The following is a 26,133-nucleotide window of genomic DNA, read 5'->3' on the forward strand; positions in this document are numbered from 1 at the left end:
AAGGAAACCAGATTTACCAGTCGAGCAATTGATCATATCTCTTCAGGAATTTATCTAGTGAATATTGGGTAAGAGAAAATAACCATATATGAAGCCTAGGTTATACTCCATCCAAAATTATAAACTAGTATATCATGCGATACGTGTCATTTATCCCTGAACTTTGCTCTAACATGACCAACATGCATGCTTTAACACCGACAACCTTGTTTGCCTGTTTCAGCTTTTGACACAAATTCCTGAAGAGATGTGTAAAATTTACAAAGAGAAGATAAACCGCGAACCTATTAACACAGTGCAAGAAAAACTGCAAATATATAAGAAATAACTTGCTTAAATAAAGCATTCCAAAAAATACATTACACATGCAAAACAAAAAAAATCATATAGAACACACTATCATTCTGAGGACAACGTATCATAGAGATAGGTGACTTATGCACCAAAAATAAGACAGGTTTTTGTTTGGCAAAATGGGTAAATAGGCTACAAACGATCGAGAACACTGATCTTACAGACAGAACAAAAAGGAGGCTCCAAGGTCCTAATGCACTGCCCCAACAACGAAAAGAGACAGTAGTGAACCTAAGGAGCAGATGAAGTAATTCACCCACAATGTAAATGATATGTTTGGTACCAGACAACACAATTACCATAAACGATCAAAATACACAGGATTGAGTTATCACTGAATCCTTAATGTCAATGAACAGATGAAGTAATGCACCCACAATGTAAATGGTAAGTTTGGTGACAACACAATTACCATAAACGATCAAAATACACGATTGACTTGTCATTGAATCCTTAATATCAAGGAACTTCGTCAGGACCTTCAGCATGATGCAGGTCCAAAGAAGAGATCAGTTCTGGATGGTAGCTGGATGTCTTGATTTAGTAGGAGAACAAGGCAATGCTTTTCACAGACTATCCCTCTCTGGTTGTCATCATCCCTCATATGAAGGGATAAAATCTTTCATTCTCTGGTAACAGAAAAGTACTCCAGGACGGATGGTGGTATGGTTGGAACAGACCATTATACGTCCTCGGAAACAACCACTCCAGCCTGCCACTTTCCAAGCACAGACAAGCGAACCAACAATCATCCTCGAGCGGGTGGAACCTTTCTGATGTTGTAAAGTACACGGTGCTACCCCGCATTGCCGTAATTTCCAGCCCATTCTCGGGTAAGTGCCCAAGCTTCATTTGAACTAAATTAGCCAGGTTGAATACAATCTCGTGAACCCATGCCCCAGCATCAGGGCCATCTTCTGGACGCAGCATGAAACCGATGTTGCATCCATTTGAATAAGCAATGCACATGTTATCGCCATTAATTTGGCCAAGGACCGAGCTGCGAAAACCACCCAGATTCAGGTGAGGTGGGATCATCTCAACAAACAATCGCGGGTCGTTTGGGTCGGGGTCCAAGACAACCACATACGAACGATCCCGGTAAGGCCAGTAGATGAAATTACCCACTCGCGTGCCGCTATCAAGCCAAAAATGATCTTCGGTACCTTCCATGTCGGGGACGGGGACATCCAACCATGGGGAGAGGAACCAATCGCCGCCCATTCCCAGTACGAGAGGAAGATCGCAGCCCGCAACCTGAACTCTCCATGGGCAGCAAGACAGAAGATGCGAAAGCTCGTGGGGTTTTCGTCATTGCAGATCAGGCCGCCGTAAACGAGTCGACGATCGCCTTCGTCGTCGTCGTCGTCGTCGAAGATGTGGGAGTCCCTCAGATCAAAGAACCGTCCGTCCCACCGTGCCAAGGGGTTTAGCAGCGCGAGCAATAGCTCACCCCCTCGGATGAGGAGAAGGTAGCCGCCACAGGCGTAGAGGAAGCCCCAGTTAGCTTCCGGGCCGTCGCGCGCCTGGCAGGGCCGGCTCTGGCCTTAGGCGAACATGAGCGACGCCCAAAGGCCCATGTTTCGCGGGGGCATCACTGCTTATATGTATGTATACTTCTGTTGTTATATGGGCTGAAAAAATGTATCGATCGGTAGAGGAAAAGGCATCGGATCGGGAAAGAAAAAGGCATCAATCGATCGTCCAGATTCCACAACGTGTGTCTGTTCGATGGTCACCTTGCCTCGGCCGCGTGCCTGCATCGCTGCGCGGTTGTGCCTCCGACAGTCCGTCTTGACCCCGTGAGCGGTGCGTCTGCAGTGGAGATCGCCCATACCATGAATCTGTGTCCCTGATCGTCCATTCGCTCAAGGTAATCTGAACACTATGTGTTTGCCTACATATTTGCCTAGTGCCCTAGTCCTGTTGGATTAGTTGATCTGATTACTATTTACAATCTTAGGTGTTACAATGCCACCGAGACAAAAGTCCGATGCTGCGAAAAGAAAACAAAAAAAAAAGAGAATCAACTAGTTGAATCATAAAAAGGTGATTTAAATAGGTTTTTTCCGGTGGTAAATAGTGTTGGTAATCAAAGGCAAGAACCTGAAACCAGACAAGATGATGATCATAATTCAAATGACGACCCTGAAATATTTTTTGTGAAGAACTGAAATATTATTGCCGATGAACTCATAAGAACTTAGTTCTTATTTGAGGTTATCAAAGTAACAGAGAATATTATTTGTTATATTTCGCTACTTCTTTATTTCTTTTGTCATGATATGACATAACTTAAGCGCTTATCAATTATTTATAGACGTCTTTAAATAAAAATATGTTGTTAGATGTAAACTTTAATATTTTACGCATGTATATTTATAGATGTGTACATATTTATTATCCACAAGGGCCTATTTTTAAACTTCGCCCTAGGGCCCCGGAAAATATAGAGCCGGTCCTGGCGCCTGGAGGGTGGTGAGGAAGAAGTCACCGCTCAAGATGGCGGCCACGAGCTCCGGATCATTCCGGCGGGCTGGGTCGAACACGGGGATGCCGGGGTCAGAATGAAACGGTGTGTCGAAGAAGAGGCCGAGGAGGGGCGCCGGGTGGAGGTCGATGAATTGACGGCGGAAGTGGGGAAAGTTGGTCACCAGGTTGCGCCAGGCCAGGCAGGTGCGGGCGGCGCAGACGAGGTCCGAGAGGGAGGGAAGACGGAGGAAGATATCGAGCAACAGGCCTTCAGGGAGGTCGTCGATGGTGGTGGGCGCCGCCGGCGGCTGGCCGTTGGCGGCCATAGAATAGATACGGCGGTTGGACAGGGGATCCCTCGCGTCCGCTGCCGAACAAACCAACTCAGTCTGATCTAGAAGGAAATGAGGCACTCCGTAATCAGGAGAAGTGGGTTATTAAGGCCCTGTTTGTTTGAGAAGTCCCCCGACTTTTTTTTAGTCCTAACTTAAAAGTCCCTAGTCCCTACCCGTTTGTTTTCAGGGACTAAATAGAGACTAGAGGTCATTAAATGGCATGCAAAAATACTATGTTACCCTTAGTAATGTAGTAGTAGTTATTAAATGACATGCTAAAAGTAGGGACATTGTTGGAAAAAGTGCCAAAAAAGTCTCAAAAAGACCATTCCATAGGGACTTCTCCAAATAGTCTCAAATACCTCCTTTTAGTCCCTAAAAGTCCCTTCTGTTTGTTTCACATGAGACTTTTTGGGACTTTTTTTAGTCCCTACATCAAAAAGTCCGTGGAAACAAACACCCCCCAACCCCTGCAAGAGGCGAACGCAAGGCCGTCGCTGACGTAGTCCAAACTCCAAAGGTCCTTTTTACCGTGCGAGAAAAACACGTTGGGAGGGGGGAACGCTGCTAGTTCACTCCATTACTTTTTGTGTTAATACCCCAACTGATACAAAAACTTGTAACGATGGAAACAGAATCATACAAAAACTAAAAAACTCCAAAGAAATGGCCCTTCAACTTACCTAACAGAACGTTTTCATACAACACCATTAATTCCGACGCACACTGTTTATTTTCTGTTAACTACAGCTGTTGCTGCTTCTGTCCCTCGCAAAAAAAAAAGACTACAGCTGCTGCACACGATCAGCCAACTATAAGGGACTATTTGTTAAAATCTGAGATAAAATCTTACTATGCGAGGCACACAGATGAAAAAAAAAATAGAAGACGAAAAGCAATGCGCTGAGGTGCAGCTTCGAACAAAAGACCTCTTGTATGATTTTCCTGTGTGTTACCATGACAACTTGCATTGCTTCACATTCAAACCAGAGACCGACAATTTTTATATCAATAAAATATGATCTTGGCCATGACAAGCAACACCACTTATTAGTTAGTATGATTTGCTGAAATTAAGAATTAAACATTTTTGAAGTGTAATTTACTTTAATTAGGATTAAAAGAATCGTATGCCATTAAACAAGAATTAATCTTATACATTCTGCTATATTAACCAAAATGGTAGCCGGCGACATGCACGAGCAACCTCTTCTAAATAATTATCCTTTTTTACTTTAGTTTATTTCCAAAATAGAATTATGCATATTTAGATGATTGTCCTAGACGACTTATTGCTAACTTTTTTCTCATAATGTGCAATAGAATAATAATCCATCTGCCTTGGATATATAAATCATGCTTTGATAGTGAAATTCAAACCTTGGCCAATAAATAATATATTTGTATTATTCAATTTTATTTTACTTTCTATAAAATTAAACCTATACATATATGGTTTAATTATGTGACATAAAACTCGTATCATTAATTTGGTGTTAGATCTATCTCTAAAGATTTGTGATTATTGTTAGTGAAAAATTACATAGAAAAAATTATTATTCACATGTTAAATTTGAATAATGAAAATTGACCATGTATATCACATAGGGACGGTAACATTCTTTGATATAGTAAATTTGTGTCGTCATACAAAAACAAGATTTATTGGTATTGTTAAACCATGAATTTTGTCCACATGTTATTCAATGTGATAATTCTCTGTTAAGGCTGAAAAGTGGTGAATCAACTAACTTGGAGTTTAATGTTTCATAATGATTTATTCCCCCAACAACAAATCGTCTTTTATTTATCTAAAAGACTACAACAGTAGTTGCAGACAATTCTCAACGCCTAATAGTTTCAGAGTTCAACAATGTCAATAAACTGTTTTTCAGACTATATGAAAATTTTAGCAACAATTTCAGTAAACTGTTTCAACCACAAGAAAATTAGCACCCCACCGAAGTACATCACAAAATATCATTGTACAAGAAAAATAGATGTCTCTGCTTTGCATATCAAGTGATGTTTGTCGTCTTGGTAACTCAACGTAAAACAATGTTGTAGGTCGCGTGTTCAAACATTTGTCTAAGCACATTTTTTTCTTTTTTACTTGTTTCTCCAGCCTGCAACAAGTGTATATAGTTTACCTATATTCGAATATAATGTCTTTCTGTGTTGGCGGTTATCAAGTGCTAGCGTTTAAGCTGTCCAGTATGACGTCTAGCTTCAAGTCTCGCTCAAGCATTATTTTTTAACATTTATGTATGTTTTTTTTGTCGCCCCCTGATACCCCTAACAAGTGGGTCCCTCCTAAAAAAGGAGAGAGAGATCGTGGGCAGCTGCTACGGTTAACACAAAGTAGACAGTGTGCGTCGGATTTAACAGAATTGTATGTAAATGTTCTCTTGGGTAAGTTGAAGGACCATTTCTTTGGGGTTTTTTAGTTCTTGAATGATTCTGTTCCCACCATTACAAGTTTTTGTATCAATAGTGGTATTAACTCTTACTTTTTCTACCACGGCACGCAAGCGCCTAGACCCACGTTTCTTTTTGACAAAATCATTGTTCTGGCCTTATAACTGAAGATGTGCATAAAATGAACTCATCAGGAAACTATTTTACGATCTAACCTTTTTTAGAAACGCTAGAGTCCGCGGCGTTGCAGGTAAACTATGAAACGTCATTCAAACTGTGGCGTTTCCTACCACAACTGCAACGCCAGTCTAATGTGGTGTTTTCGGCCACGACCGAAACGCCAAGTACCCTGGCGTTTCTACAACCGATATCTGCCTTAGCCCGCCCCATCGCCCACCACCCACCCATTCTCCCTCCTCTCTTCCCTGCGAGCAGAGGCGAAAAACTCCTCTCTCCTCCTCCTGATCCCCCCTTCGATCTCCCTCCTCCCTCAACCATTTTTTTGAATCTTTGGGACAAATCGAAGAGGCCGGTAAGCTCCTTCAATCCCTCCAATTAGTTTTTTCAATAACTTTGTATTTGTGGAGCTTTTTTTGGCACTAGCTGTAACCTAGGTTATGAAGTAAAACCAAATTTGTGATGGTGAATGCCTAGGTTTTCAAGTAAAAGCAAATTTGTGATGGTGAATGCCTAGGTTTTTGGCACTAGGTGTAACCTAGGTTTTTGGCACTAGGTGTAACCTAGGGTTTCAAGTGTGATGGTGAATGCCTAGGTTTTTGGCACTAGGTGTAACCTAGGTTTTCAAGTGTGATGGTGAATGCCTAGGTTTTTGGCACTAGGTGTAACCTAGGTTTTTGGTACTAGGTGTAACCTAGGTTTTCAAGTGTGATGGTGAATGCATGTCCTAAAAGTATTTGTTCATATTATTTAGAATGTTTCAGCCGGATAAATATCCGGGCCTTGATGATTTCTACGAGCAGAAGCATCGTGCGATGCTAGTGGAAAAAGGGGAGGTAATTATCCGGGCCTTGATGATTATCTTTCTATATTGGTTGATTTTCATATTGTAACAAGTTGAGGGAAGTAACAAATTATGCGTTTGTTTGTTTAGATTCCTCCACTACTTCGGTTGAGGGGCACAACCCGAATGAATTTCTCTTATATGACCCTCGGTACGAGCCTTTTTTTAGAAGAATGGATCTTCTTCAGTTTATGCTCAACTTTAAAGGCACACCACTATGGTTGAACGCCACAACCCTTACCGCCCTTACGGACCGTTGGACGCCGGAGACACACTCTTTTCACCTTCCTTTTGGCGAGATGAACATAACTTTGGAGGATATTTCTATGATCACCGGGCTTCCGATCGAGGGCAAGGCTCTTACATGGAAGGTTAGGTCTGATGCGTGGCGATAACGGGTTGCAACATTGGTTGGTGTTGAACCTGAGCTATGGAGTCAAGAAACCAGGAAGGATCCTAGGCCATCCGGCGTGTTGTTCTCGTGGATACAGAAACATTTTCGCAAGTGCCCAAAGGATGCTAGTCCGAATGTTGTGGAGAGGTACGCCAGGGCTTACCTATGGAATCTTTTGACCCAAGTGGTGTTTCCGGATGGCACGGGGGACACAGCCTCGTGGATGTTCTTGGATCCTCTTCGTGACTGGGATGTTAAGTGGAGTTGGGGTTTGGCGACACTAGCCTTCTTGTACCGTCAGGTACTGCTTAATATGATGCATTTTCATTTTATTAAATAGGTATTTGTGTGTGGTCGGTTAACGTGTGTGCAAATCTGCAGTTGGATGGAGCATGTATGAGGAGTAAGCCGACGTCCACTCTTGGAGGTTTCATTTGGGCCCTACAGGTTCGGATGTGGGAGCGTAACCCTGTTGGCCATAACGTCACCCTTCCTCCGGAAGAACCCTGGAAGTACCCTTTTGACGGGGATGAGGAGTGGTACCCCACTTTCGCACACACATGGGCTAATGTCCAATGGTCGAGTATCACAGCTATGGGGCGGTACAAGGCATACATAAGCGAGCTTGACATGCTGACTTATAAACAGGTAATTATCCAAATGCTTTAGCATCTTTTCTGAGTTTTTTCATGCATGGGTGAGTGACTTGTTCTGATGTAGGTCAATTGGAGGTCGTACACGGTACTTAGGCAGTTCCCTCTGAGCAATACGTGCCTTCGTGACCAGCATCTTTGGCATGTGTGGTGCCCCATGATATGCTTTTTTGCGGTCGAGTGGCATCTTCCTCATGTTTCAAAGCAGTTAGGTGTCCAACAACGCAGCCCGTCGGATCATGTCGAGACAAGTGTGGTGCTACATAAGTGAGTTTTTTTGTATCACCTGTTGATCAATGTCTAACACGAGAAAACGAAACTGATGTATTATTCTAATGCTTTGTAGTACAAACCGGCAAAACAATAAGAGTGTCATCCATTGGGAGGAGCACCACATTATGTGGGTGGACATGTGGAATGCTCAGAGGAATGCTCGAGTTGAAACTGATCAAACACCCGACACTGACGAGGCGGCATATTTAAGGCATTTGGAGTTGATTCGTAAAGAGTACAGAGTTATCCACAAGGGTGCTTCGACTCGTTCAGATTGCTTGGACTTACTGCCAAGTGAGGCTGCTGATGGTGCATTCAACAACTCTATTAGGGAGACAATTGGAGCGCATCTTGACTATGGCCCTCTCCATGACCGAGTGGTACGTCCCTCTTTTGAAATATGAACGTGTGTCTTCTCTTCGTGGGTGGTCTGTCACATAAGTTTTATCCAGGGCACGGAGCTATGGAGATGTATCAACGATAGTAATGTGGTGCTTGGCCGTGCCCCAGGTCCAGAAACGGACGGGCTTGTTAGGAGTACTCTGCAGGTTAGATGCCTTGTTAACCGTTGTTTTATTTTTGTAGCTCTTTTAGCATATTAACATGTCAATGTCTTTTCCTTGTGCTGAAGGTCGCCAATCGATGCCGCACACTAGCCGCTTTACTGTCTTGCCATGGTGTTTCATCCACCGATGTGCGGGCACGTGCTCACTACAGAATGGATGTGCATTCTTCCGCTCGTCTGTCTTCCAGCCGACCATGTGCTTCTTCTACTCGTCCGTCTTCCAGCCGAACACGTGCTTCTTCTACTCGTCCGTATTCCAGGCGGCCGCGTGCTTCTTCAAGCCGAGCACACATTGAGGAAGTTGAAGAAGAAGAGGAGACAGACAGTGAGGCCGCGAATCCGGACTTCATGGAGTTTGGGGCTTTGCAGATGGAAGATGCTCCGCAGCCAACTCAACCTACTCAGTCGACAGAAGAAACATGCCGAGCTAGCTCAAGGAATATCCGATGTCCTGGCGGGTAGAACACTCTAGAGGGCTACGTCACTAAGGGCAAGATGCGTGCGAAGAGAGGGAGGAAGTGAAGTGTTATGTCGTTTGAACTATGAACTATTTATGTCATGTTGTGAACTATTTACCTTCTGAGTTTGCTGTGAACTTGTCATGCTGTGAACTATGAACTATTTAAGCTGTGACTTATGTCATGTTGTGAACTATCAAGTATTTATGTTGTGAACATGTCAAGCATTTATGTTGTGAACTATTAAATATTTACACTGTAAACATGTCAAGTATTTATGCTGTGAACTATCAAGTATTTATGTTGTGTGTCGTGGTTTTGTCACGGCAGATGTCCTCGTGAAAGGACTTGGTGATGGAGCCATCGCACCTTGGTGGCGACTCAAAGGGGTTGAGCGGAAGTGAGACTCGGGTTTACCCAGGTTTGGCCCCTCCGATGGAGGTAAAAGCCTACGCCCTGCTTTGTGTATATTGATGGTAGAATTGATTACAAGGAGGGTGTAACTCGCCTGACCTAGCTCTCGATGGATTGTAACTTAACCCTACCTACACTAGGGACTTGCCTTTACATACAGGTCGAGGTCCTAGGTTTTACAAGAGTCCAGGCCACATTACAAATCGTGGCCTGCCATATCTCTAAACCGACGTGTCTTCCAAGCAAGGAAACGACCACCGGGACTCATCTTCTCTGTGGGTCTTTGCTTAGCAGTCCCCGGCAACAACACTAGAAGAATGTTGTTGATGAGTCCCTGACTTGATGCCTTCGCGACAAAAGAGCCAGAGCTGCTCCGAGTTGCTCAACAATTGGCAATTGTCTTGCAATGGCCCACCAGCGCGTGGGTTCGCGGCAGTTTTCGAGGGTAGAGTATTCGACCCAAATTTGTTGGTACGCTAGTCAGGAGGTGAGAGAATACTCTCGAGTATTAGCAGCTGAATGTGTCAGATTCAACCACACCTGAAAGAATAGTATCTGCAAGCAAAGTATCAGCAGCAAAGTAGGATGATAACAACGTGTCAGAAACGATCTGTTGACACGGCAGACTATTTCTGACGGTCGTATCAATGGCGCCAGAAGTTGCCCGTTGACGGAAATTGTCTTTTCCCGTCAACGCCGAGCGAACCAGAATTGTAACACGTAGCAGCAGTGTAACGAGTAAAGCAGTGGCAAGGAACAACAGTAGGGACAGCGGTAGCAAGTAGCAACAATAGCAAGTAGCAGCAGAGCAAGCGACAGTAGTAACATCAGTAGCAAGTAGCAACAATAGTAGCAGCAGCAGTGGGACGAACTCGTAGGCAATGGGTCGGTGATTCGTTTGGATGATATTCATCATGCAACAGTTATAGCATGGAGAGATATGTGGCTAGCTCCCGTTCATCAATGTGATGTAGGCATGCATTCCGTGTGTAGTCATACGTGCTTAGGGAAAAGAACTTGCATGACATCTATTGTCCATCCCTCCCGTGGCAACGGGGTCCCAAAGGATACTATGGGATATTAAGGTTCCCCTTTTAATAAAGAACCGGAACAACGCATTAGCACTTGGTGAACACATGAACTCCTCAAACTATGGTCATCACCGGGAGTGGTTCCGGTTATTGTCACTCCGGGGTTGTCGGGTCATAACACATAGTAGGTAACTACAACTTGCAAGATCGGATATAAAACAAACATATATTGGTGACAACATAATAATTTCAGATCTGAAATCATGGCACTCGGGCCCTAGTGACAAGCATTAAGCATGGCAAAGTAGTAGCAACATCAATCTCAGAACATAGTGGATACTAGGGATCAATCCCCGTCAAAACTAACTCGATTACATGATAGATCTCATCCTACTCATCACCGCCCAGCGAGCCTACGAATAGATTACTCACGAACGATGAAGAGCTTCAGGGAATTGGAGAGGGAAGAAGGTTGATGATGACGATGGCGACGAGTTCCCCTCTCCGGAGCCCAAAACCGACTCCAGATCTGTCCTCGAGATGAAGAACAGGATGTGGCGGCGCCTCCGTATCGCAAACGCGACGAAATATTCTCTTCTGATTTTTTTTCTGGGCGGAAGTGAATTTATAGAGCTGAGTTAGGGGGCGGCAGAGCCACGTGGGCCCCACAAGCTTGGTTCCGTGGCTAGGGGGGTGGCCGCGGCAACAGGGCTTGTGGCCCACTGGCCCATCCCCTCCGGTGGATCTTTGCGCAGGTATTTTTCATATTTTCTAGAAAAATTCTCCGTAAATTCTCAGGACGTTCTGAGAACTTTCATTTCTGCACAAAAACAACACCATGGCAATTCTGCTGAAAATAGCGTTAGTGCGGGTTAGTTCCATTGAAATCATGCAAATTAGAGTCCAAAACAAGGGCAAAATAGTTTGGAAAAGTAGATACGATGGAGACGTAAAAAACTCCCCCAAGCTTAAAACCTTGCTTGTCCTCAAGCAACTCAGTTGACAAACTAAAAGAGAAAGAAATACTTTGACAAACTCTGTTTGAGCTTGTTGTTGCAACTATGTCTAACTCATAACCAGAATTTCAGCAAGATCACAAGTTAACCACATAAGCAAGTGACACAAAGGTCTCACGGTAAACTAATATCAATGGCACAATCAACTAGCGAGCAAATAATAATGAGTTTCAGATGCCAACAATTAAATCAAAACAAGCATGAAGCAATATGAATAGGTGGTATCTCGCTAGCTCTTTCTGAGACCGCAAAACATAAATGCAGAGCACTTTCAAAGATCAAGGGCTGACTAAACATTGTAATTCATAGCAACGAAGATCCAGTCATAGTCATAGTCAATATCAATCAAAAGCAAAATCATAAAGATGACAGAGGTGCTCTCTAATTGGTGCTTATAAGAAGAGGATGACTCAACAGGAAAATAAATAGACAGGCCCTTCGCAGAGGGAAGCATTGATTTGCAGACGTGCTAGAGCTCAAGCTTTGAAAACAGAGATAATAATTTTGGGTGGCATGCTTTCATTGTCAACGTAATGACCAAGAGTTCTCAATATATTCCAAGCTACTCATGCTATAGGCGGTTCCCAAACAGAAAAGTAAAGTTTTAACTCCCCCACCACCAATCAATCACACTCCACGGCTAGCCGAATCCTCGGGTACTGTCCATACTAACATCAATCCGAGGGGAGTCTTGTTTTACAGTTATGTTTTCGATTTAAGCGTGGAACTGGGCATTCCAATTACCGGCCCCTTTCTCGTGAATGACAGTGAATAAACACATGTCGAGGATAACACGCCTAACATGGAAGATACCAATAGCCCCCTATCACCACATGAGCGGTTCGGGCATGCAAAACAGATTATTTCTTGAAGGTTTAGAGAATGGAACATGCAAATTTACTTGGAACGACAGGTAGATACCGCAAATAGGTAGGTATGGTGGACTCTCATGGAAAAACTTTTGGGTTTATGGAAGTGGATGCACAAGCAGTATTCCGCTTAGTACGAGTGAAGGCTAGCAAAAGACCGGGAAGCGACCAACTAGAGAGCGACAACAGTCATCAAGATGCAATGAGTTTGACTAACATTGAGTGCAAGCACGAGCAGGATATAAATCACCATGAACACGAACATCATAGAGGCTATGTTGATTTTGTTTCAACTACATGCATGAACATGTACCAAGTCAAGCCACTTGAATCATTCAAAGGAGAATACCATCCTACCATACTACATCATAGTCATCTCAAAATATATGTTCGCATTCAAGACAAACCATTATAAGCTCCTAGCTAATTAAGCATGGCATCAGAAACTATGATCTCTAAGTTGTCATTGCAAACATGGTTCTCTCACAACGAAGCTGAATCTGGGACGACAAGCTAGTCATATTTACAAAAACAAAATAGATAGAGTTCATACCAGCTTTTCCTGTCTCAGCCACCTCATCATATATCATCATTATTGCCTTTCACTTGCACGATCGAACGATGTGAAAAATAATAAGCGTGCTCGTGCAATGGACTAGCTGAATCTGCACGCAAACACAAAGGAGAAGACAAAGTAATATGGCTCTTTGAAAGCTAAACAGGTATGCATGCAAGAGCCACTAAACATTGTAACCAATATCTTCTACCTTGACCCAAAGAAAACAAAAGAAAACTATTTACAAGGGAAAGCTCCCAACAAGCAAAAAGAAGAAAGGAAAATCTTTTTGGGTTATCTCAAAAGGACACAAAACAAGAAAACAAGAAAACGAAAATAAACTAGCATGGATAACACAGTGGCAAAGTGTAAACACCGACGAACAAAGTGAAAGCATAAGCATGAACGTAAGGTCGGTGAGAACACGCACTCCCCCAAGCTTAGGCTTTTGGCCTAGCTTGGTCTACTCCCAAGGCGGGAAATAACCAGCTCCGGGATACTCTGGAGCAGACTGTGGATGCAACTGCTGTGTGAGCTCCTCTAGCTCCCACTGATAAACCGGCGTCTGGTACTCGACTGGCAGCTCGGGCACGGGCACCTGTGGTTGGGCTAGGCCCCAATATGCGTAGATGTCCGAAGGCATAATAGTGTACCTGCCTGCATGAAGATCGAACAAAGAAGGAGAAGGCAAAGTAATAGTCTCTCGAGACCCTGACTAAATACTAGGTTATAAATCATCCGTCTACTAGCATCTCTATCCAGAAAATCATGGCGAACCATGCTGTCATAATCCAGATATTTCTCAGGAAGAAGCATCTCTTCTTCCTCGCAAAGTCTAATGGGTATCTCAAAGTGTCTAGCGAGCCGAGTAGCATAGATACCTCCATAGACGACACCTTTGGAACGGTTTGTGTTCAACCGCTGAGCTACTATATCACCTAGGCTATAAGTCTTAGTGCTATAAAGGCCTTCGCGCAAAACTGCAAGGTCTGGAGAACTAAGTGATCCAGCCTCCCCACGGCCAATCATACGTTTTCCCACAAATAATGAGAAGTACCGAAGCACAGGAAAATGTATGCTAGCAATTCTAGCGCGAGACACTCCTCTCTCCTCTCCAACAACAATAGTACCTATGAAGTCCTCCAAGTCCCATGGACGAGGATCCTGAATATCCCCAACATAAGGTAATTTGCATGCATTGCAAAAGTCTTGTAGTGTCATGCACTGGGGGATATCGTACAACATGAACTCAACCATGGGAGGATTCTTCCTCGGACAAAAGTTGAAACTTTGAATGAAAATATTAGTGAGGAGGAGGTATTGTGAGCACTTATCTTCAACGAACGCGGTAAGACCTGCGTTCTCCACCAAGTAATAAAAGTCTTCATAAAGCCCGACAGCGTGCAAAAATTCATGACTCGGCCACTCGCACGCTCGAACTTCTGTGACTCGAGGAACCACGTACTTGGGGTGGTTCTTCTCATCCTCCTTGGGGTTACGGCTCGAAGAACCTCTCAAGAACCTCCTCATCTTTTTCCTTTTATAGCTCTGAAAAATTCTGTAATTTTTACAGACTTCAAAAGAAAAGTGAATAAAGATTATCCCAACTTGTAGCAACTACTCCTACTAGTGCCTAGAGACCGTATCATGCGCTAAAACTACTTGGGACCAGCTAAAATCAACATTTCAAGCTCAAGAACAGGGTCACCAAGGTAGCAAGAATACGCGAAGAATAAAGCACTAGAGCAAAAACTAATTGGACCAATGGAGGAGTCACTTACCAAGGAGCAATTTCCCCAAAAAGGTTCGGAGAATGATGCTTTGAGCAAAGAGATCTAAAATCACAGCCAAATGAGCAAGAACACGGGTGTGAGCTGCGAAACAATTTTTTCTGGAGGAAGAAGAAGAGGATGGGAGCTGGAATGAGTGGAAGGCCCCCCTGTGGGCCCCACAAGCTTTCTTGCCGCGGCTAGGGGGTGGCCGCGGTGATAGGGCTTGTGGCCCACTGGGGTGGCCCCGAGGCCAGCTCTCTGTCCCAGTATTTTTCAAATATTCCAGAAAAAATCATACTAGATTTTCAGGACCATCGGAGAACTTTTATTTTCGAGGTATTTTCTCCGGGACGCTAAAACAAAAAACAGGAAAAACTAAACTAAACCTATCATTTTTCTTCTAAGCAAAACAAAGTGAAAGCTTAAAACAGAGGTATGTGACTTGTTGATTCATCCATTTCATGGTCATCGAAAGAAATCCGTCAATGAGGTTGATCAAATCCTTATGACAAAACTTTCTTGAGTCGCAAGAGAGAACGGAGAATTTTCGAATAACCACTAAGTCACCTCAATGGGGATATGAATCTCCCCAACAAGAAATTCACACTTCATCTTGACACGAGGAATAGGGCATTCAAAGCTCCCAATAAGAATTGTTGAAGTTTTTTCGATAGCATTGATGCAATGTACTTGATATCGTTTCTTCGGAAAGTGCACGGTATGCTCATTACCGTTGACATGGAAAGTGACATTGCCTTTGTTGCAATCTATAACAGCCCCTGAAGTGTTTAAAAAGGGTCTTTCGAGGATGACCTCCATGGCATCGTCCTCGGGAATATCCAAGATAACAAAGTCTGTTAAGATCGTGGTGTTAGCAACCACAACAGGCACATCCTCGCAAATGCCGACAGGGAAAGCAGTTGATTTGTCAGCCATTTGCAAAGAGATTTTAGTGGGTGTCAACTTATCCAGTTCAAGTCTACGATAAAGAGAGAGAGAGGCATAACACTAACTCCGGCTCCAAGGTCACATAAGGCAGTTCTTACGTAGTTTCCGTTAATGGAGCAAGGTATAGTGGGCACTCCGGGATCACCAAGTTTCTTAGGAGTTCCACCTTTGAAAGTGTAATTGGCAAGCATGGTGGAGATCTCAAGATCTGGTATCTTCTGTTTATTGGTCACGATATCTTTCATGTACTTGGCATACGGAGACATTTTGAGCATATCAACTAACTGCATCTGCAGAAAGACGAGTCTTATCATTTCAATAAAGCGCTCAAAATCCTCATCATCCTTTCTCTTGGATGGCTTAGGAGGAAAGGGCATAGGTCTCTGAACCCATGGATCTCTTTCTTTACCATGCTTCCTAGCAGTGCAGTCATTCTTATCGTATCTCTTAGGTTGTGGGTTATCAGGATTAACCGTAGGTTCAATATCCACATCCTTATCATTGCTAGGTTGAGCATCATTATGAACATCGATGTCCATATTGTCACCAGGTTCATGTTCATCACCAGATTGTGTATCTGCATCACACGCAGAAATATCATTTGGTTCTTCAGGTGTGACAGTATTTGGTGAACTAACATGCAGGTTTCTATCATCCTTCTTCTTCTCCTTAGGATGACTGGGTGCATCTGCATTAATTCCTTGAGAATCTTGATCGATTCTCTTAGGGTGACCTTCAGGATACAAAGGTTCCTGAGTCATTTTGCTTCCTCTAGTAATGACTCTGACAAAGTTGTCATTTAATTCATTGAGCAAGTCATTCTGAGCTTTAAGTACTTTTTCTACCTGAATAGTGATCATAGAGGCATGTTTACTCAGAAGCTTGAGATCATTGACATTTTTTGTCTACACAAGCACTTAAATGGCTAAGCATACGAGTACTTTGTTCCAAATGTCTGCTAACATAATCATTGAAACTCTGTTGTTTGGCAACAAAGTTGTCAAATTCATCAAAGCATAGGCTAGCAGGTTTATCAAAAGGAATATCACTCTCATCAAACCTACGCAGAGAATTTACTTCTACTACCTATATCGGGTTATCGAGACCATGGATCTCTTCGATAGGTGGTAGATTTTTGACATCTTCAGATCTAATGCCTTTCTCTTGCATAGATTTCTTGGCTTCTTGCATATCTTCGGGACTGAGGAATAGAATACCTCTTTTCTTCGGGGTTGGCTTAGGAGGTGGTTCGGGAATAGTCCAAGCATTATCGTTGATCAAGATGTTATTCAGTAGAGTCTCAGCTTGTTCTACAGTTCGTTCCCTAAAAACACAACTGACACAACTGTCTAGGTGGTCTCTAGAAGCATCCGTAAGTCCATTATAGAAGATATCAAGTATCTCGTTCTTCTGAAGAGGGTGATCAGGCAAAGCATTCTGTAGCTGGACGAGCCTCCCCCAAAGCTTGTGGGAGACTCTCTTCTTTGAGTTGAGCAAAGTTGTATATTTCCTGCAAGGCAGCTTTCTTCTTATGGGCAGGGAAATATTTCTCACAGAAGTAATAGACCATATCCTGGGGACTACTCACACATCCAGGAGCAAGAGAACCAAACCAGGCTTTAGCGTCGTCCTTTAGAGAGAAAGGAAACAACTTAAATATATAGTAGTGGCGAATCTTCTCCTCACTCGTGAAAAGGGTGGCTATATCGTGTAGTTTGGTAAGATGGGCTACGACCGTCTCAGACTCATAACCGTGGAAAGGATCAGATTCGACTAGAGAGATTATCTCAGGATCGACAGAGAATTCATAATCCTTATCGGTGATAAAGATAGGTGAAGTGGCAAACTTCGGGTCGTATTTCATCCTAGCTTTCAGAGATTTTTCCTTCCACTTGAGAAGTAATTTCTCAACGTCATAGGCATCCTTACACGCAAGAAAATCCTCAGCTATCTCTCCCTCCATAACATAACCCTCAGGTATATCAGGCAATTCATATCTAGGAGAGCTAGATCTAGCAAGAGCAAAAGCAGGTTCTATCTCAATAGTATCGGCAGTTTCAGAAGCATCACAAGCATTGGAAGTAAGTCTAGCAATATGAGCATCAAGGAACACCCCTAGTGGCACATCAGGCAAAGTAGTATCTCTAGCAGTATGAAGCGTAGCATCATCAGGCAAAATAGCATCTCTAGCATCATCAGGCAAAGTAGTATCAGGCATAGCATCTCTAGCAGTATCAGGCATAGCATCTCTAGCAGTATCAGGCATAGCATCTCTAGCAGTAGCATCATAAGCATCATCAAGCACAAGCGACATATCAAGATTTCTAGCAGTAGGTGATGTCGCAAACTTACTCATAACTGAAGGTGAATCAAGTGCAGAGCTAGATGGCACTTCCTTACCTCCCCTCGTAGTTGAGGGCAAGACTTCGGTTTTTGGATCTTTTAGATTCTTCATAGTGATCAGCAGATATAAATCCAAAGTGACTCAGAGAATATAGCAATACCTTCCCCGGCAACGGCGCCAGAAAAATGCTTCTTAGCAGTCCCCGGCAACGACACTAGAAGAATGTTGTTGACGAGTCCCTGAATTGATGCCTTCGCGACAACAGATCGAGAACTGCTCCCAGTTGTTCAACAATTAGCAATTGTCTTGCAATGGCCCACCAGCGCGTGGGTTCGCGACAGTTTTTGAGGGTAGACTATTCGACCCAAATTTGTTGGTACGCCAGTCAGGAGGTGAGAGAATACTCTCGAGTATTAGCAGCTGAATGTGTCAGATTCAACCACACCTGAAAGATTAGTATCTGCAAGCAAAGTATCAGCAGCAAAGTAGGATGATAACAACGATGTCAGAAACGATCTGTTGACACAACAGACTATTTCTAACGGTCGTATCAATGGCGCCAGAAGTTGCCCGTTGACGGAAATTGTCTTTTCCCGTCAACGCCGAGCGAACCAGAATTGTAACAGGTAGCAATAGTGTAACGAGTAACAGAAGTGGCAAGGAACAACAGTAGTGACAGCGGTAGCAAGTAGCAACAGTAGCAAGTAGCAGCAGAGCAAGCGACAGTAGTAACAGCAGTAGCAAGTAGAAACAATAGTAACAACAGCAGTGGGACGAATTCGTAGGCAATGGGTCGGTGATTCGTTTGGATGATATTCATCATGCAACAGTTATAAGACGGAGAGATTTGTGGCTAGCTCCCGTTCATCAATGTGATGTAGGCATGCATTCCGTGTGTAGTCATATGTGCTTAGGGAAAAGAACTTGCATGACATCTTGCTTACGGGATATTAAGGTTCTCCTTTTAATAAAGAACCGGAACAACGCATTAGCACTTGGTGAACACATGAACTCCTCAAACTATGGTCATCACCGGGAGTGGTTCCGGTTATTGTCACTCTGGGGTTGCCGGGTCATAACACATAGTAGGTAACTACAACTTGCAAGATTGGATCTAAAACACACATATATTGGTGACAACATAATAATTTCAGATCTGAAATCATGGCACTCGGGCCCTAGTGACAAGCATTAAGCATGGCAAAGTAGTAGCAACATCAATCTCAGAACATAGTGGATACTAGGGATCAATCCCCGTCAAAACTAACTCGATTACATGATAGATCTCATCCTACTCATCACCGCCCAGCGAGCCTACGAATAGATTACTCACGAACGATGAAGAGCTTCATGGAATTGGAGAGGGAAGAAGGTTGATGATGACGATGGCGACGATTTCCCCTCTCCGGAGCCCAAAACGGACTCTAGATATGTCCTCTAGATGAAGAACAGGATGTGTCGGCGCCTCCGTATCGCAAACGCGATGAAATCTTCTCGTCTGATTTTTTCTGGGCGAAAGTGAATTTATAGATCTGAGTTTGGTGGCGGCAGAGCCACGTGGGCCCCACAAGCTTGGTTGCCGCGGCCAGGGGGTGGCCGCGGCAACAGGGCTTGTGGCCCACTGGCCCATCCCCTCCGGTGGATCTTTGCGCAGGTATTTTTCATATTTTCCAGAAAAATTCTCCGTAAATTTTCAGGACGTTCCGAGAACTTTCATTTCTGCACAAAAAACAACACCATGGCAATTCTGCTGAAAACAGCGTCAGTCCGGGTTAGTTCCACTCAAATCATGCAAATTAGAGTCCAAAACAAGGGCAAAAGAGTCCAAAACATCCCAACTCGCCCTTCTAGCTTTTAATACAGTCAGGCTTGCCTCTGATCCGGGCTCTAATTATGTCAATCAGAAGGGTTCGTCCTTCTGGAACCTGAAGACCCAAAACCGTCGTCAAGAAAGTATCAAAACCCGCCCCAAAGAAGAAGAAAACCAGGGGCAAGACCACCACAAAGGAGTCATCCGTTCTGGGCGAGTCTCGGATCACCGAGGAACAATCAGAGGTAAATGCTCTTTGTCTTTATTATTCTAATCCAACTTGTACTCATGCATTGCCGCTTCTATTTATAGGATGATGACATTGAGAGCCAAGATGAAGACGTCGAGGTATGAAGACGTCGAGGTAATTTCCATTTCTTCTGACTCAAACTCTTCTCCCCCAAGCCAGCAAGGTGAGTCTGTAGGAAAGTTCCCCTGTCTCACTCGGATGCTTATCTGGATCCCGATTTCCTTTTGAAGAAGGCGAGTTCTACGCCCAAACATCATACTCGAAGCCACTCTAGGGACCTCTTGTCCGGCTTGCCCGAGAAAACGACTGGTCGTAAACGACAGAGCGAGGTACATTTTTATATTGAACGTCCTTCCTTCCTGTGCAAATTATTCTCACGATTTACTCAATCTTTAAGTCCTACATCCAACAGGTTTCACCTCCTTCATCTGGCGACTCAGCTGCCTCGGCTCTTCCCCCATTGATCCGCCTTCAGGGGTAAGTTCCTCCATCAACAAGCTCTTTTGGGTACCAATGTTTCTATTTTAACATATTTACCATCTTTCCGTTGGGCTCAAGCGAAGAAGAGGAAAACCGGCGAATCATTATCCTCTCCAAGGCGGTGGAAATATTTGGAATGAGCACTTCCATCCCAGAATCTCAAGACGAGCCGGCTGAGACTCATGCCGAGGGCTTTGATGATTTCCCTGACATCCGGGACGAGCTTCCAAGCCCTCAGATGGAATCAACTGAAAACCTCAATCCGCCAAGTTCTCACAAGGCGGCTGAAGAGGTGATGCCTGGCCCAAATCCAGTTGTCGTGATTGGTACCGGTTTTTCCAAACCTGCATCTGTGGTTTTAACCAAGCATGCACCCAAAGATGCCCCAATGTGTGCAGAGAAGGACATGACCAAACTGAAGCTTCCCAATTTTGAGAAGCTGGAGTTTGATGAACTGTACTCTGGCTTTGTGAGTCGCCTGGAGATGAGCCATGAAATGAAAAAAAGCTTGGTTAACAAGATGCGAAGAAAACATGAGGTATGATACCTGTTAACCTTCTTGGCATGTCCTCCCATTAGCCCTCCAAAGGGTGAGTCATCTGTGATGAATCGAGATTTGTATAAACTTTCCACCTGTAGCCCCCAAGGGTCGGGTCATCTTTTTAAAGATGAGCCGGATCTTTTAGTTTGCATTTGAAGAAATCTTCAACCTGTAGCCCCCAAGGGCCGTCTCATCTTTTTAAAGATGAGTCAGGTCTTTAGCATATATTTAAAGGAAACTGCAACCTGTAGCCCCCAAGGGCCGGGTCATCTTTTTAAAGATGAGCCGGGTCTTTAGCGTAGATTTGAACAAAGCTTCAACCTGTAGCCCCCAAGGGTCGGGTCATCTTTTTAAAGATGAGCCGGGTCTTTAGCAAAGATTTGAAGAAAGCTTCAACCTGTAGCCCCCAAGGGCCGGGTCATCTTTTTAAAGATGAGTCGGGTCTTGCTTTAAGGTATTACCTTAGAAAAAATGAATCGTACATTAGCCCCCAAGTGTCAGGGATGTTTCTTGCAATGTGCATGAAACTTGTTTTGCCCTCGTGTTTTGCAGGAATCGTTGACTCGGGCCAACTCAACCGTGGCCGGCCTGAAGCAAAGTCTGGCTAAGCAGCAAGACGCTTGAGCTAAATTTGAAGGGAAGCTTCTCCTTGCACTGGCTGATATGGAGAAAATGAAGGCAGAACACAAAGATCTTGAAATCAAGGCCCAAACTAAGCGAGCCACCTTACTGAAAAGGGTGCAGCAAGACGAGGAGCAGATGAAAGCCGCCGTGCAGGAACTGTCCGGGTTAAAACATCATATCTCAAAAATGGCCCATGTTGTGTTCGGTAAGTTTCCACCACTACCTTTCCTTCCAAAGTCGTGTTGTAAGATCTTCTGGTGACTTATGATCGTGCATCTTTACTGCAGGTCCTCGAGCTGCCACTCTTCAAGAAGATTGCGTTTTAAAGTTAAAGGCAATCTATACCTTGACAAAGCAACTGTACACTGGTGGTGTGATGACTATGAAGGCCGTTATGGGCGACAAAGAGCCCATAAAATCAATCAAGTATATGCTGGGATGCTTGTCCATGTTGCCTCCCCAAATAGAAGATCTAAAAAGGTCAGCCGCTCGGAAAGGAGCACTGACCACCCTGAGCTGGTACTTGGCCTATGCTCCAGAGCTTAAGCCGGAGGAAGTGACTGGGGTTTTATAGAGTACAAAGATGACGGGTTAGAGTTTACTGAAGAAGATTACCATCGTTGTGTGAAGGAATCTCGCTTCATGGTGACTCAGCTGGCAGCCGGCCTAGACTTAACCAAGTATCAGGCAGCTTATGATGAGCACATCAAGTGGATTACTTCTCCCTTGTATGAAATCACCGTTCTGACTCCGCAGCGCCGTAAGCATCCTTTTGACTCTGATGCCGACAGATCCAAGATGCGAAAGCTCGAGGCAGGATAATTCAGAGGAGGCTTGAACCAAGAGTTACTTAAAGATTACCCGCGGATGTGAGTTTAAACATCCAATGTCGGGTTATGTAACTTGTTATGGCCTTTCGAGCCATGTAATAGGCTAGAGACGGAAACAAGATTATGATACACCTGTACCTTTTGTTGACTTTGAAGTGTCGCCCTTTCATTAATATGAGTCGTCTTACTAGGCGCGTTTGCCATGTCTTTGACAGATAATTACTCCCCTGTTTGTCAGAGAAGATATAATAAGCCGGCTCAGTGGGACGCGGCGGTTTACAATAAATTTTTATAGAACTCTTAGTTATGCTACAAATATACTCTCTAGTCATAAAGGTTGCCGGCTCAATGAGTCACGACAGGGTAGGACGAGCTTGCAAGGTTCTAGTGCTACCCCAAGAAGGCTTTTGCAATAGTCTGAGTTGTTTAGACCGGCTGATCAGGTGCGAGTCAAGCTTCAGTGAAGCAGGTTTAGTGAACCCATGGCTTGTCTATTTCCCATATGCAGGCTCCTTCTAGCACCCTTTATGCTTTAACCTAGGAAAGTTCAGTGTCCAAAAAGTGGATTGACTTGCCAAGAGTACATGGGACCATAGGGCTAGTCGCCAAACAAACAGTCCAGTATAACCATTGTAATGCGTTAATTTTTCGCTAACCAAGAGGGTATTCAGGCTGAACTCAGTGAGTAGAAGCCCCCAAGTGACATATGATTAGAGAAAAGTCAGACATAGGATTGCAGAAGCGCTTACGCTCTTACTGCAAAACGACTTGGGAGCTAGTAGCCCTCAAGTAAGCTGGCTTGATTCTCAAAACCATATAGGGTGCCTATGTTTGAACCGTGCAACATGGCAACTTTATTCCTCTTTGGCGTACCAGTATCCAGTTTTGAAATAAGTGCAACATGACGACTTATTCTCTTTGATACTGATAGCGTCCATGCTTGGACGACTTATGAAACAATAAAGACTGATGCTCTCAAGAAGCTGAAACGACAGAGACCCTGAAGTTCGTGGGCGCCGACTTTATTGCTATATATATATAAAGAGTACACTGACTAAACTATGTACAATGATAAGGAGCAAGTGGCTCTAAGTGTAATAAGGTCGCAAGTGGGCAATGTTCCAAGGCCGGGCCGTTTCAACCTCTGTTGTCGGCCTATCTAGACAAAGATCCACCAGGTAGTAGGAACCATTATGAAGACTTTTGCTGATGACAAATGGTCCCTCCCATGGAGGGGATAACTTATGCATACCAGTATGATCCTGAATCAAACGGAGCACTAAGTCGCCCTCCTGAAAGACTAGGTTTTGACTCGGCGGCTATGATAGCGTCGCAAGTCTTGTTGGTAAATCGCCGACCATGATGCTGCCAAGTCATGCTCCTCCTCCAAAGCATCCAACGAATCTTGATGCGGCAGCTCGTTGTCTTCCTCAACATAAGCGGCGACTCGTGGCGAGTCGTGCCTGATGTCACTTGGTAACACCGCCTCAGCTCCGTAAACCAAGAAGAAAGGCCTATAACCAGTGGATCGATTAGGGGTAGTCTTGATGCTCCACAAAACAGAAGGAAGCTCTTCAATCCAACATCCCGGGGTACGTTCTAGAGGAACCATAAGTCGGGGCTTGATCCCCCGCAAAATTTCTTGATTCGCGCCCTCCACCTGTCCGTTGGATTGGGGGTGTGCAACTGTAGAGACATCAAGCCGGATGTGCTCTTTTTCACAAAATTCTTGCATGGAGCCTTTGGATATATTAGTGCCATTGTCAGTAATGATACTATGAAGATATCCGAAGCGGAAAATCAACTTCTTGAAGAACTTGACGGTCGTGTCTGCAGCGTAACTACTGACCAGCTGTGCTTCAAACCACTTGGTAAATTTGTCGACCGCCACTAGCAGGTGAGTCTTTTTGTTGGAGGACATCTTGAAGGGACTAACCATGTCCAGCCCCCAAACCGCAAAAGGCCATGTAATTGGGATCATCCGTAATTCCTGAGCTGGCACATGCATCTGACGCACAAATTTCTGGCATCCGTCACATCTGCGCACTATGTCCTCAGTGTCTGCGTGAGTCATTAACCAGTAGAATCCATGCCTATAGGCTTTGGACACCAAAGAGTGCGACCCAGCGTGATGACCACAATCGTTAGCGTGGATCTCATTAAGAATCGCACACCCTTCTTCAGATGAGACACACCTTTGAAAAATTCCAGAAGTGCTTCATTTGTGCAACTCGCCTTTATGTATAACCATGGATTTGCATCGCCGGATAATTTGGCGGGCCAAAAAATCATCAGTAGGTAACTCGCCTCGCGCCAGATACGCCATGTAAGGGACCGCCCAATCCGGAGTGGTATGGAGAGCCGCCATAAGTTGAGACTCGGGGTCAGGGACTGCTATATCCTCCTCAGAAGGCAATTTCACCGACGGGTTATGCAAAATATACAAAAAGACATTAGGGGGAACTAGCTTACGCTGCGACCGGAGTCGTGAAAGAGCATCAGCTGCTTCGTTGAGTCGACGATCGATATGATCAACGTGAGAACCATGAAAGTGACCCGCCACGTCTGACACAGCACGCCTATAAGCCGCCATCAAAGGATACCTGGAATCCCATGTTCTAGAGACTTGGTGTGCCACCAGATCTGAGTCACCCAGGCATCTGACTCGACTGAGGTTCATCTCTTTGGCAATCCTAAGCCCATGGAGCAAAGCTTCGTACTCTGCCGCATTGTTAGTACATGAGAACATGAGTCGGAGGACATAGCAAAACTTGTCGCCCTGAGGTGAAGTTAGTACCACGCCAACCGTCGAGCTGCCTAGACCCGTCAAAATGGATAGTCCAATACGTGTGATCAGGTCTATCTTCTAGGATTTGCAGCTCGGTCCAATTGTTGATGAAATCCACTAAGGCCACAGACTTGATGGCGGTGCGGGGCATCTATTTCACGTGGTGAGGACCAAGTTCGATGGCCCACTTAGCAATTTGCCCGGTTGCTTCACGTTTTTGTATAATGTCGCCAAGTGGCGCAAAGCTGACTACCGTGATCGAGTGCTCCTAGAAGTAGTGCTTCAGCTTCCGACAAAACCAACTTCTTCCAGTGTGGATAACGCTGTTTGGAGTGTGTTAAGACTTCGCTGACAAAGTACACCGGCCTTTGAACCTAATATTCTTTTCCTTCTTCCTTGCGTTCGACAACCACTGCAACGCTTACTGCCTTAGGGTTGGCAGCAATGTACAGGAGCATAGGCTCTTTGTCAACAAGACCGGCTAAAACGGGCGGCTCAGCCAATTGTTTCTTTAAGGCCTCAAAAGCTTCATTGGCCGCATCCGTCCACACAAAATGGTCTGTTTTCTTGAGCAGCTGATAAAGAGGGATGGCCTTCTCCCCAAGGCGACTTATGAAACGGCTCAGAGCCGCAATATGACCCGCCATGCACTGAACTTGGTTGATATTGACCAGCTTGCCAAGTGAAGTAATCGCCTTGATTTTGTCTGGGTTAGCCTCAATGCCTCGCTCTGACACCAAGAAGCCCAATAACTTCCCTGTAGGAACACCTAAAACACACTTGGTTGGGTTAAGCTTCATTTGATACACGCGCAAATTGTCAAACGTCTCCTTAAGATCCTCCAAGAGTGACTCTTTCTTCTGAGATTTCACCACTATGTCATCAACATAGGCATGAACGTTGCGCCCAGTCTGACT

General features: G+C 44.4%; 1 pseudogene; it reads right to left on the bottom strand.

Moving 5' to 3' along the window:
* Positions 1-954: 954 nt before the first annotated feature.
* Positions 955-3,152, bottom strand: LOC123442325 (annotated as a pseudogene).
* Positions 3,153-26,133: the final 22,981 nt, after the last annotated feature.

The sequence above is a fragment of the Hordeum vulgare genome, chromosome 3H, assembly GCF_904849725.1.
Source record: "Hordeum vulgare subsp. vulgare chromosome 3H, MorexV3_pseudomolecules_assembly, whole genome shotgun sequence".
NCBI classification, from domain to species: Eukaryota; Viridiplantae; Streptophyta; class Magnoliopsida; order Poales; family Poaceae; genus Hordeum; species Hordeum vulgare.